Source organism: Anabrus simplex, chromosome 1 (assembly GCF_040414725.1).
Source record: "Anabrus simplex isolate iqAnaSimp1 chromosome 1, ASM4041472v1, whole genome shotgun sequence".
NCBI classification, from domain to species: domain Eukaryota; kingdom Metazoa; phylum Arthropoda; class Insecta; order Orthoptera; family Tettigoniidae; genus Anabrus; species Anabrus simplex.
Genome location: NC_090265.1, coordinates 817,419,396 through 817,432,681, shown reverse-complemented (window position 1 = coordinate 817,432,681; position 13,286 = coordinate 817,419,396).

Below are 13,286 nucleotides of genomic sequence, written 5' to 3'. Positions count from 1 at the left end.
TTATTCACAGAAGAATGGAAAAACAAGTTGAAGCTGAGTTGGGGGAAGATCAATTTGGCTTCAGAAGAAATGTAGGAACACGTGAAGCAATCCTGACTTTACGTCTGATCTTAGAGGATTGAATCAAGAAGGACAAGCCCACGTACATGGCATTCGTAGATCTAGAAAAGGCATTCGATAATGTTGATTGGACCAGGCTATTTATGATTCTGAAGATGATAGGGATCAGATACCGTGAACGAAGAATTATCTACAACCTGTATAAAAATCAGTCTGCAGTGATAAGAATCGAGGCCTTTGAAAAAGAAGCAGCAATCCAGAAAGGAGTGAGGCAAGGCTGCAGTTTGTCTCCTCTCCTTTTCAATGTTTACATAGAACAGGCAGTAAAGGAAATCAAAGAGAAATTTGGAAAGGGAATCACAGTCCAAGGAGAGGAAATCAAAACCTTGAGATTTGCCGATGATATTGTTATTTTATCTGAGACTGCAGAAGATCTTGAGAAGTTGCTGAATGGTATGGATGAAGTCTTAGGTAAGGAGTACAAGATGAAAATAAATAAGTCCAAAACAAAAGTAATGGAGTGCAGTCGAACGAAGGCAGGTGATGTAGGAAATATTAGATTAGGAAACGAAGTCTTAAAGGAAGTAGATGAATACTGTTACTTGGGTAGTAAAATAACCAACGATGGCAGAAGTAAGGAGGACATAAAATGCAGACTAGCACAAGCAAGGAAGAGCTTTCTTAAGAAAAGAAATTTGCTCATTTCAAACATTGATATCGGAATTAGAAAGATGTTTTTGAAGACTTTTGTGTGGAGCGTGGCATTGTATGGAAGTGAAACATGGACGATAACTAGTTCAGAAAGAAAGAGAATAGAAGCTTTTGAAATGTGGTGTTACAGAAGAATGCTGAAGGTGAGATGGATAGATCGAATCACGAATGAAGAGATACTGAATCGAATTGGTGAGAGGAGATCGATTTGGCTAAATTTGACGAGAAGAAGAGATAGAATGATAGGACACATCTTAAGACACCCAGGACTTGTTCAGTTGGTTTTTGAAGGAAGTGTAGGTGGCAAGAACGGTAGTGGTAGACCAAGGTATGAATATGACAAACAGATTAGAGCAGATGTAGGATGCAATAGTTACGTAGAAATGAAAAGGTTAGCACAGGATAGGGTGGCATGGAGGGCTGCATCAAACCAGTCTATGGACTGATGACTCAAACAACAACAGTCTTGTCTTGGAATTGCACGTAAACAAATCTGCCGCATAACCTCGTCTTTCGGAAACTTAATGCATGCACTTCGTTATCACTGTCGCATTTCTCTTTACAGTTGAGTACCCAACACATCAGTACCATTATGTACAACGGTATTAGCAATTGGCACCATTAAACGAATTGAAACTCTTCTAATTTCAGCGTTACATGGCCAAACTCATTGCTGTGTTATTACTTAAAAGGTTCAAGCTTGCCTGCCGATGCTGACGTCACAGTATATTCCCAGAACAGTTGTGAGGCCTTATATCTAGGAAGTGTTGGCTTCATGCATATCAGTGCCCACCATAGATACAGTAATTGAGAAAAGGCCAGTAGAAAAGAGAGGCTGTGACCTACGTATTGACTTTGTACAACGATCCGTCTTCAAATGTTTGTCAGCCAAAATGTATGATGGGAAAACGGTTGTTAAGATAATTTATAGCAGTTTAGTGTTTAAGATACTGCTAAGTTCCTTTGTTTTTAATTCTGCTTATACTGTACTGTATGTATTAATAATGTATACAACTTGCTTCTTATTAGGTAAGTTTATTATTGACTGTACTAGTAAATATCCAAGTATATCTCATTGAATATTTTCCTCTCATGACATCCCCTTCACCTCCCTCAAAGATAGTCATATCTTCAGTTTCACCAACTTACATTTACATTTACAACTGATCTGCATTTAGGTTTCCCACGCAGGTGGCAGATACCATATCAGTTGTTTATCTAGTCATTTATTAAATATCATTGTGATTATTGTGTTAGTTGTTGTTAGATCTTTATGACTTAATTTTTGCACTGCTTTGCTAACTGGCTGATCTATCTATCTATCTATCTATCTATCTATCAAAGTTGGGGAATAAGTCGCTATAATCTAGGTCATAAATAATTGTATTCAATCTGAGTGAAATGGTAGTTTAGAGGAAGGCCTAACAGTTAATTCCCAAATAATTATTTTATTAGTGGTCGTATCGATAAATACTACACAACTAAAGTTAGTATTAAATGTCCGATCATTTGTCCGGCTCCATGGCTAAACGGTTAGCGTGCTGGCCTTTGGTCATAGGGGTCCCGGGTTCGATTCCCGGCAGGGTCGGAAATTTTAACCAGCATTGGTTAATTTCACTGGCACGGGGACTGGGTGTCTCTGTCGTCTTCATCATCATTTCATCCTCATCACGACGTGCAGGTCGCCTACGAGCGTCAAATCAAAAGACCTGCACCTGGCGAGCCGAACATGTCCTCGGACACTCCCGAAACTAAAAGCCATACGCCATTTCATTTCCGATCATTTATGTCTTATAGATTGTTACCATGATCACAGAGATATTCATGAATTTGAATTGTTGTTACTAAGTCCATATCAGCGCCGAGTTACGAGAAAATGGGTAAACAGGATTTAATGAAAATCGTGTAAAGTCGGAGAATGAGGAACTGCAGTCTGCGCTATAAATAGTTTTATAAGACGCCCTAATATCACAGAGTCGAAAGAAAACTAAATGTGAAGGCCTACAATATAGAAAGCTCATAAAATTTATCAATAATAACATTACTTTGACCATTGTTGGTTGTGATGTGCTTTGTGGCTTCTGCGGCCATTCATCTCCGATAGATAGGATTACTGCCAGCGATAGCCTAGCAAAAATTATAGTACCCTATATTGAAGTTCTAAGTGAATTAGGAGTAAGTTATTATGTTTTCCTTGACAATGTAACCACGAACTGAGATATACAGTAGTTAAGGCAGTATAATTAGTTTCAGTACATAACATAAACATTAAGCTTCGATTTAAACAGCGATGCACTTCGTAATTTAGGAAATTGCTCAATTGCTAAAAGTTTGAAGTCCTTGAGATACGCGTCTAGTCTTAGGGCGGCAGTATTATCCTTATCTATGTAGTTGAGTTCAAGTCAATAGGTTCATAATAATAATAATAATAATAATAATAATAATAATAATAATAATAATATTGGCTTTACGTCCCACACTAACCACCCTTTTCCCGGTTTTCGGAGACGTCGGCGTGCCGGAATTTAGTCCCATACGAGTTCATTTACGTGCCAATAAATCTAAGGACACGAGACTAACGTATTTGAGCAACTTCAAATACCATCAGACTGAGCCAGGATCGAACCTGCCAAGTTGGAGTCAGAAGGCGAGCGCCTCAGCCGTCTGAGCCACTCAGCCCGGCAGTTAATAGGTTCGATCCTGGCTCAGACCGGTAATATTTTAAGGTGATCTACCTCGTGTGGGTAGATTTACCGGCACATACAATAAATTCTGCGGGACAAAATTCTGGCCTGTTTGTCTCACCGAAAACCATACAGGTACAAAGGGAAACGTAAAATAAATTACATTATTATTATTATTGGTTTTACGTCCCATTAACTACTTTTAAAGTTTTCAGAGACGCCGAAATGCCGAAATTTTGCCACACAGGTGTTCTTTAACCTTTAAATACCACCGGAGTGAGCCGGGATCGAACCTGCCAACTTGTAGTCTGATGACCAGTGCTCTAACGTCTGAGCTACTCAGCCCGGTTGTAATTATTATATTGTTGTTGTTATTAATATTAGTACCGCAGTAGTAGTAGTAGTAGTAGTAGTAGTAGTAGTACACATTACACTTTCTGGCTCTGGGACCGGGTGTTTGTGTTTGTTCCAACACTTTCCTCTTCATATTCAGACAACACACTGTACTGCCAAGCACCACAGAAACACGCAATAGTAATTACATCCTTCCATACAACGTTGGCGTCAGGAAGGGCATCCGGCCATAAAATAAGGCCAGATCCATATGTGCGACACAGTTCAAATCCCACGTGTGGGAAATGCGGTAGAAGAAGAAGAAGATCGACGAAGTTAAACAATTAAAAATGACGGTGCCTGTGACTTCAAATTCTACCACCATAGACACTGAGAGGGAGGGAGGATTTTTGTCTTTTTTTGCTAATTGCTTTACGTCGTACCGACGCTGAGACGTCTTATGGCGACGATGGGACAGGAAAGGCCTGGGCGTTGGAAGGAAGCAGCCGTGGCCTTAATTAAGGTAAAGCATTTGTCTGGTGTGAAAATGGGAAACCACTGAAAACCATCTTCAGGGCTGCCGACAGTAGGATTCGAACCCACTATCTCCCGGGTGCAAGTTCAAAGCCGCGTTCCCCTGACCACACGACCGACTTACCCAGTGACACCAGGTTTCACTCCCTCCCAATCTCATCATCATTCCAATCCAGATGCGCAAGTCGCACCAGACAAGCCGAACATGTCCTCGGACACTCCCAACACTAAAAGACATACGCTAAATCTATATATATATATATAAAAGTCATTGTATGTATGTGGGTGGGTGGGTGAGTGGGTTTGTACCACATCTCCTCTCAAACCATTGGAGCGATTTCAACCAAATTTGATACACTTATGACTTGGTATCAGGAGACAAACCGCGTGGGTGTAAGACATCCCAAACACCCATGGGGGCGGGGAGACGAGGGGGGTCATATATAAAAATAAATGAAAATAGTGTCGGATCCATACTTTTCGGGGTCGCTGAGATGAATAGTGACACTCCAAGTTCAGCCCCCTTTGGGGTGGGGGCGAGGGGGAGTGATATATAAAAATAATCAAAAATAATGTCGAATACATAGTTTTCGGGGTCGCCAAAGTGAATAGCGACACTCCGGATTTTCAGTATCAGGAGACAAACCACATGGGGGTAAGACACCCCAGGAACCCTTAGGGGCGGGGGGCGAGGGGGGCCATAAATGAAAATAAACGAAAATAGTGTCGAATCCACACTTTTCGGGGTCGCTGAGATGAATAGCGACACTCCGAATTTTTAAAAGTCCAAGTTCAGCCCCCTTTGGGGTGGGGGCGAGGGGGGAGTGATATATACAAATAATCGAAAATAGTGTCAAATACATAGTTTTCGGGGTCGCCAAAGTGAATAGCGACACTCCGGATTTTTAGTATCAGGAGACAAACCACGTGGGGGTAAGACACCCCAGGAACCCTTAGGGGCGGGGGCGAGGGGGTCATATATAAAAATAAACGAAAATAGTGTCGAATCCATACTTTTCGGGGTCGCTGAGATGAATATTGACACTCCAAATTTTTTAAAGTCCAAGTTCAGCCCCCTTTGGGGCGAGGGCGAGGGGGGAGTGATATATATAAATAACCGAAAATAATGTCGAATACATAGTTTTCGGGGTCCCCAAAGTGAATAGCGACACTCCGGATTTTTGGTGTCAGGAGACAAACCACGTGGGGGTAAGACACCCCAGGAACCCTTAGGGGCGGGGGGCGAGGGGGGTCATATATAAAAATAAACGAAAATAGTGTCGAATCCATACTTTTCGGGGTCGCTGAGATGAATACTGACACTCCAATTTTTTTAAAGTCCAAGTTCAGCCCCCTTTGGGGTGGGGGCGAGGTGGGAGTGACATATACAAAAATCGAAAATAATGTCGAATACATAGTTTTCGGGGTCGCCAAAGTGAATAGCGACACTCTGGATTTTCAGTATCAGGAGACAAACCACGTGGGAGTAAGACGCCCCAGAAACCCTTAGGGGCGGGGGGCGAGGGGGTTCATAAATAAAAAGAAACGAAAATAGTGTCGAATCCACACTTTTCAGGGTCGCTGAGATGAATAGTGACACTCCGATTTTTTTAAAAGTCCGAGTTCAGCCCCCTTTGGGGTGGGGGCGAGGGGGGTGAGATATAAAAGTAATCGTATTTAGTGTCAAATATACAGTTTTCGAGGTCGCCGAGGTGAATAGTAACACTCCGGAATTTTAATATCGGGAGACAAACCACGTGGGGATAGGACACCCCAGGAACCCTTAGGGGGGAGGGGGGCTTGAGATATAAAAATCATCAAAGTAGTGTCGAATACATACTTTTCGGGGTTGCTGAGATGAACAGTGACACTCCAATTTTTTAAAAGTCCAAGTTCAGACCCTTTGGGGTGGGGGCGAGGTGGAAGTGATATATACATGTAATTGAAAATAGTGTCGAATACATAGTTTTTGGAGTTGCCAAAGTGAATAGCGACACTCTGGATTTTTAGTATCAGGAGACAAACCACGTGGGGGTAAGACACCCCAGGAACCATTAGGGTCATATATAAAAATAAACGAAAATAGTGTCGAATCCATACTTTTCGGGGTCGCTTAGATGGACAGTGTTATCCCGGGAAATTTTTAATTCCATGTTCATCCCCCTTTGGGGTGGGGGCAAGGGGGAGTGATATATAAAAATAATCGTAATTAGTGTCGAATCCACAGTTTTTGGGGTCGCTGAGATGAATAGCGGCAGTCCGGAATTTTAGTATCATGAGACAAACCACATGAGGGTAAGACACCCCAGGCGCCCTTAGGAGCCGGGGGGGGCGAGGGGGCTGATATATAAAAATCATCGAATGTATTGTCCAATCTATACTTTTCGGGGACACTGAAATGAACAGTGTAACTCCGGAATCTTTTAAACCAAGTTCAGCCCCCATCGGTGAAGGGGGGGGGGAGGTATATAAAATTATCGAAAATAGTGTCGAATCCATTCTTTTCGGGGTCGCTGAGATGAATAGTAACGCCCCAGTTTTTTTACAAGTCCAATTTCTACCTCCTTTCGCATAGCGGTGAGAAAAAGTGAAAAACAAAATTTCGAAAATGACCGAGAGAATGGATGCATATGTGTATACTGGACCTACTGTCTGGGGTAAGAGACTCCTAGCCTCTAAAGTAGGGGCAAAATGTAAAAATTAACCGAAAACGACTGAAATTTGTGTCTAATCCATAGTTTTCGGGGTCGCTGAGATGAACTGTAACACTCTGGATGCCGTTTAAGATAAAGCTCAGTCCTACTCAGCAGGCGGATGAGAACTGGCAAAAAATTGAAAACGTCCAAAGGGACAGAGTTTAAGAATGTATGTGTGTATGTTCTAGCATATCTCTCAATCAAACTTAACTTACTATATAGAAAACATTACTGTGGAGGTCAGATACACCTAGCCCCCGCTGGTGTTGGGGAATGAGAGGGGCTGACGTACAAAAATAAGGAAAATAACCAATATTAATGTCGAAATCCATTGTTTATGTGTCGCTGATACGAACTCTGACGCTGTGGATGGCGTTTAAGTCCATGTTCAGCCTCAATCGAGGCAGGAGCTAAGAAGGGCTTAAAAGTAATTAGTATAAAATGACCGCGATTAGTGTTTACTCGATAATTAAATAATCTAAAACTTGAAGTCAGATACATCTAAATAACTCTAAAACTACATGATAAGTCGAAAAATCAACATCTCAAAAAGAATTCTATAAGCATTCACTTCACACTTAACTTACTGGTAATACAAATATTAAAGGTAAACATTCAAAAACTATCCGGGCAACGCCGGGTACTACAGCTAGTAAATAAATAAAATGTATTTGATTGGGAAAATATACCTGGATATAAGAATATGTTTTGGCTTGACTTTTATTTTATCTGATTATTATAGCAAAAGCTGAGTAGGACAGAGCATCTTATTATGTTTTATTTTTTAATATTATTGGTTTCTATCATACGCATAGCCAACCAAAAATAGAAATTGAATATAACAAGCAGGGCTGGTGACTTACATGTTAAAACTCATAAACTTGCAACATCATCTTCAACGTTAAAATCTTTTTGTTAACCCAGACGCTCTATATAAACATTTAACTCTCCTCCACAAAAGAATGTTTTCCCAGAACCATCCCTCTCCCTTTTTTTAAAGATGTCCTCCAATCCCAAAAAGACTTTTAGGGATGCGGTAATACTTTGCCAGTATATTACAGGATAGTGTTAAAAAGTACTTGTAGTTTTATGTGACTATCGATATCATAACTGTAGCTACGGGACCTCCGAATTTACACAGAACCTGATCCACAGTGACATAGCTTTTTATTTAAAATATCTCGTATGCACTGGCCGGGATTTGAATTATGGTCCAAAATGGTAATTTTTTATTATTCATTTATAGATATGAACAATAGAAAGTCCCACTTGCACAACCATGAAGAACTGTTTGGTCTTCAATGTTTTTCTTTTATTCTCATATGTTGGCAATTCCCATATATTCTTCATTTATCAATCCATGGCAAAAAAAAAAAAAAAAAAAAAAAAAACATTTCCCATCTTCAGACTACTGATTTGAAGTGTATGTTTTCCGCAATAAATTCTTTATTAAACAGAGTATCATATACTGCACTTTTTGTTAAAATTTCAAAAAAAAAAAAAGACTGAAGTTTTTGATCAAATATAGTACATAAACCAGCTAAGTGTAGCAGCAGAGGTATTTACCTTTGCAGAATATGTAAGACAGCTTGAGTAGGTATGCAGTCTGAAACCACAATACAAAATTAGTCAACATTATAAATATTTTGTTAGTATCATTTCTTTTTTGAAAATGTCTTATGTTTATTCTTAATCATGTTGTAAATGTTCCTTTTTCATAGAAAATATTATAGCTCTCCTATTTCAGTGGACTTGGCAGACTGATATGTAATAGCAACTTTTGACTTGGTGAGGAAAGCAACGGGAAACTACCTCGCTCCTCATTTCCCTAGTATGACTCTTCAGTGACACCTGGGCTATCTATGACAGTTGTTGGTGTAGCTGTAGAGGTTCAAACCAGCCTTCGGGCTGAATATGCAACATACATATAGATTAAGTTAATTATACTATCATACTGGATATATTGCGTTGTTGAAGAGAATGAAGCAAAGAAGGAATTCTGGAATATATCCTGAAATTACTTAAGAAATTTTGAAATTACATCAAAGAGTACTTTTATCATAGTAGGGCTAGACAAAACCTAACAGTTTGTATATGAACAGGTAAAGATAGGTTAAAATGAAGAATAGTACCTTATTTTGGCATGACTTAAAAGTTATTGAAGCATTTGTCATGAATGTCTCCATTCTTTGATGATGGAAAGTAGCATCTTGTTTGTTGAACACTTTTAACTGATTCAGCATTATATTTCTGTTTTCCCTTACCAGTCCATCAATGGCATTAACAAATGCGTCTGTTGTTGATAGGTGGCCACTCCACTCCTCGCCTTTCACAGTTATTTGACCCTCTCATGGCACTGTTTTTACACTTACTGAATAGACATCACTTTGTCTCCATTTACAGAAAGAGTCCTCCTGCGAAAGTTTACAGGTTCCATGTTTTTGTCCTCAGAAAACAGATCACCAAGCAGACCTTTTGACCACTCGTTCAGGACTTTCACCTTTGCACATATACACAATCTATTGATGTGACTACAAACTATTGGATACACAAGTTGGAATGAGCTCCATTCCTTTGATTTTTACGGACAACACTTTCCTTCCATGGAAGCAAAAGCACACATAAATATACAACAGCATGCATTATGTGCTGTGCCTTGGTATGTAATTGTGTTGTTCAAATATTTATTTAATAAATGGAACTAACACATTGAGTACCACAGTAGATACTGGTGCCTATTTTAAATGTTCCTGCTAGGCTATGGCAGATTCGGGTGTCTGCTGGCTCAAAAGTGTTTAAGTGATTACCTGTACACTCGTTCGCTTGTATACAGGATTTGACAATATTGAGTACTGTAACTGTCAAGTCCCTTTGGTTATATTTAACATAACATGCTCAAATTATACGGGGTCTTTCATATAAACGCAGACCGTCCAGCGGCATTGTTACTGTCCGAGACTTAAGCAGCAGTACTGGAGGCACGCGCATAGTTCTTGACCTTGCAGGGAGCGTGCACGTGTTCGACCTAGCTGTCGCCAGTCTGAATCTCAGCTGTTAACACGGTGTGACAGTTATTTTCGTATATAAAAGTTATTTCAGGTACAAGTAGGCTCGACGGATACGCAATGCATTTGTACAACAATTTTCTGGTGAAGTCTCACCTTCATGAACTCCATTTCACGTAATTATAAATAAATTGTAAAATAATTGAAGCTACTATTAAAAACATGCGCGTACGCACACAAACAATGTTAATATTGTTTAAAACCTACTGATCCAGCCACAAGAGTGAGATATTGTGAGTGGTATCATGCATAATTGAATGGTCGTGTGAACAGTTATAACTCTTGCTATTAGTGTGCAGAAAATCCTAACAATGTTTATGAAGTTCCTCATTATGATAGGAAGATTGGTGTTTGGTGTGCTGTTCGTGCAAGATGAATAATTGGGCCTGTATTTTTCGAGACAGCAGTAAATGCAGTGTGTGATTGTTACTTGTGGGATAAACTGAAAGAATGTGTATCGAACAAATCCTCACATATTGGAGGAACTGAAAAGAAAACATCGCGAATGAAATCAGAAACATTACAGTGGCAGAACTCAATCGCATCAGCCAGAATGTGGTTAGTGGTTACCAGATATAATATCTGTAGGCCTATAACCCAGGAAGAATGACACTTCCAGCATCTTTTATAAGGTAAGATTTCATATAGGTTATATACATGCTTAAAGCAGGGTAGCCGTGCGCGACGTAAGTTCGGCTGAGGCAGCTGCCTTTGCGCAGTGTACAAGCACCTTGCACTCAGTCTGTGTTTATTTGTGAGATCCTGTATGCCTTGAAATAGAAAATATATTTATTATACATTATATGTACAGTATTATATTATTCATTCAAATACGAGAAAATATAGTTAGCAACTTGTTTGTCATTCACCCTCCTAATCATTCACTGTGCATTGTTCACTCATTATTCAACACTGTATAGCAGTAATTACAATAAATAAACTTGATATTTCCACCTATTCAATACAATTTTAATGCTGTTATTCAATTACAACATATTAAATTTCACAGGACTAGTTTCAACGTGTACTTGCTTCATCTTCAGCTGTTTTTGGAAAATAGGCAACCTTAAAATTCATGACATGTCTTAAAATGTTTGGTATGAAAATCCATTAAATCTATAATTAAAACCTTGACTCATTAAAAATTTTATGACAAGTAAAAGACTTGCAAGTCAGTCGTATAATAAAAGTTCATTGGTTAAATGATATCCTTATGAACAAGCAGTTGTGGAGTCCTTAAATTTGTTGTGCGATTGATAAAATGTTGTGTTCCATTTCACTACAGTTTGTATACTGCAGGACCATCTCGAAAAACGTGAAGGTTAGTCATATGGAATTTTCTGGATAAAATCTTCTATGTCCTAGGCCTATGAGGAGGAAACATTAAAGTGGCTTCTTATGATGTTTGTGAAACCAATGTTTCCTGGTTCAATGCGGAACCTCAAACTGCCGTGAGACGATGCTATTACTAGCCGCGCACTATGAACGACTATTATACGACTGACTTGCAAGTCTTTTACTTGTCATAATAGTTTTTAATGAGTCAAGGTTTTAATTATAGATTTAATGGGTTTTCATACCAAACATTTTAAGATATGTCATGAATTTTAAGGTTGCCTATTTTCCGAAAACAGATGAAGATGACGCAAGTACGCGTTGAAACTAGTCCTGTGAAATTTAATATGTTGTAATTGAATAACAGCGTTAAAATTGTATAGAATAGGTGGAAATATCAATTTTATTTATTGTAATTCTTAGTTCAATACGGAAAAATGACATTTCTTACGTTAACCGTATAGCAGTAACATATTACTGTTTGATACTGGGCTACAGACCCTAGAGAGGAATACAGGAAACAGTTGGCAAGGAAGTGTTAACAACCAAAAGTGAGACAAATGACAGAGTGGTACATTTTTCAGTTTAAAACATTTTATTTTCCTGACTCCAGTGGTTGGATATCAACAAGCAAACTGAAGACAAAGAGAAGTTCAACATTTTTGTGCAACTTGCATGAATTGTAATCTAAAGTTGTCACGTATCACGTTCACGTCATATGTTTCTTTCTGTTCCTCTCTCCCTTCACCTCATCATCCCGCATGCTTACCACACATCTCACTCTGTTCTGTTCTCACCCCCACTTCCTCTTCCTACAAAAGTCACAGGCTGAGGATCTTGTCAGTATTTGGTGCGTGTGATTAGTGGACACCAGTGGCATTGAGTTCTTTATTCTTTTAATTTTCAAGTATGATGGTGATGATGATATGATGACTAGCCCAGTGCAGCCCTTGTAAGGCAGACCCTCCGATGAGGGTGGATGGCGTCTGCAGTTTATAGGAAACTGCATGTTATTGTAGTAGAGGATAGTGCTGTGTGTGATGTATGACTTGCAAGGGTGTTGAGAACAGCATAAGCTCTCACTGAGCCAAGGTAATTAACCATTTAAGATTAAAATCCATGACCTGACCAGGAATTTAAACCCGGGACCCTCTGAACTGAAAGTAATTACGCTGACCATTCAGCCAAAGCAAAAGCATGGTGGAATATTGCTACTGAAATGCATTTTTGGTCCCCAGAGGAAAAATTCAATGTTTTGCTTGACGCTCATCATGTTAAGGACAAATATCATGAAAGCATAAATGTCTGCTTTGCTGATATTCTTTGAGCCTTTTTGTATTTTTTGTTTTGTTTGTGCTGGTCACCATTAGTTCATAATGGGAACGGTTGTGATTGTTGTTTTAAATTGAAAATCGGGAAGGTTTACAGCCTCTTCTAACAGTGAAGAGAGCATGAATATTAGGGAAAAATGAGAAATGAGCATTGCATGTTGGATAGAAACAATGTCAGAAATGTGGCACCAGAGGAAGCAACGCAGAGTCAATTGGGAGTCACACTCATCTCATGAGTTTGAACACATTGAGAGAGGTCAGTAGTGATTCATTCCAAGTTATTAGTATGATATACTTACATTATCATTATAGACTGTTATGCCTTTCAGCGTTCAGTCTGCAAGCCTCTGTGAATTTACTAAACGCCGCCACAATCCTCTATTTGCAACTAGTGCTGTGGCCTCATTTAGTTCTATACCTCTTCTCTTTAAATCGTTAGAAACCGAGTCTAACCATCGTCGTCTTGGTCTCCCTGTACTTCTCTTACCCCCCATAACAGAGTCCAATATTCTCCTAGGTAACTTATCCTCCTCCATT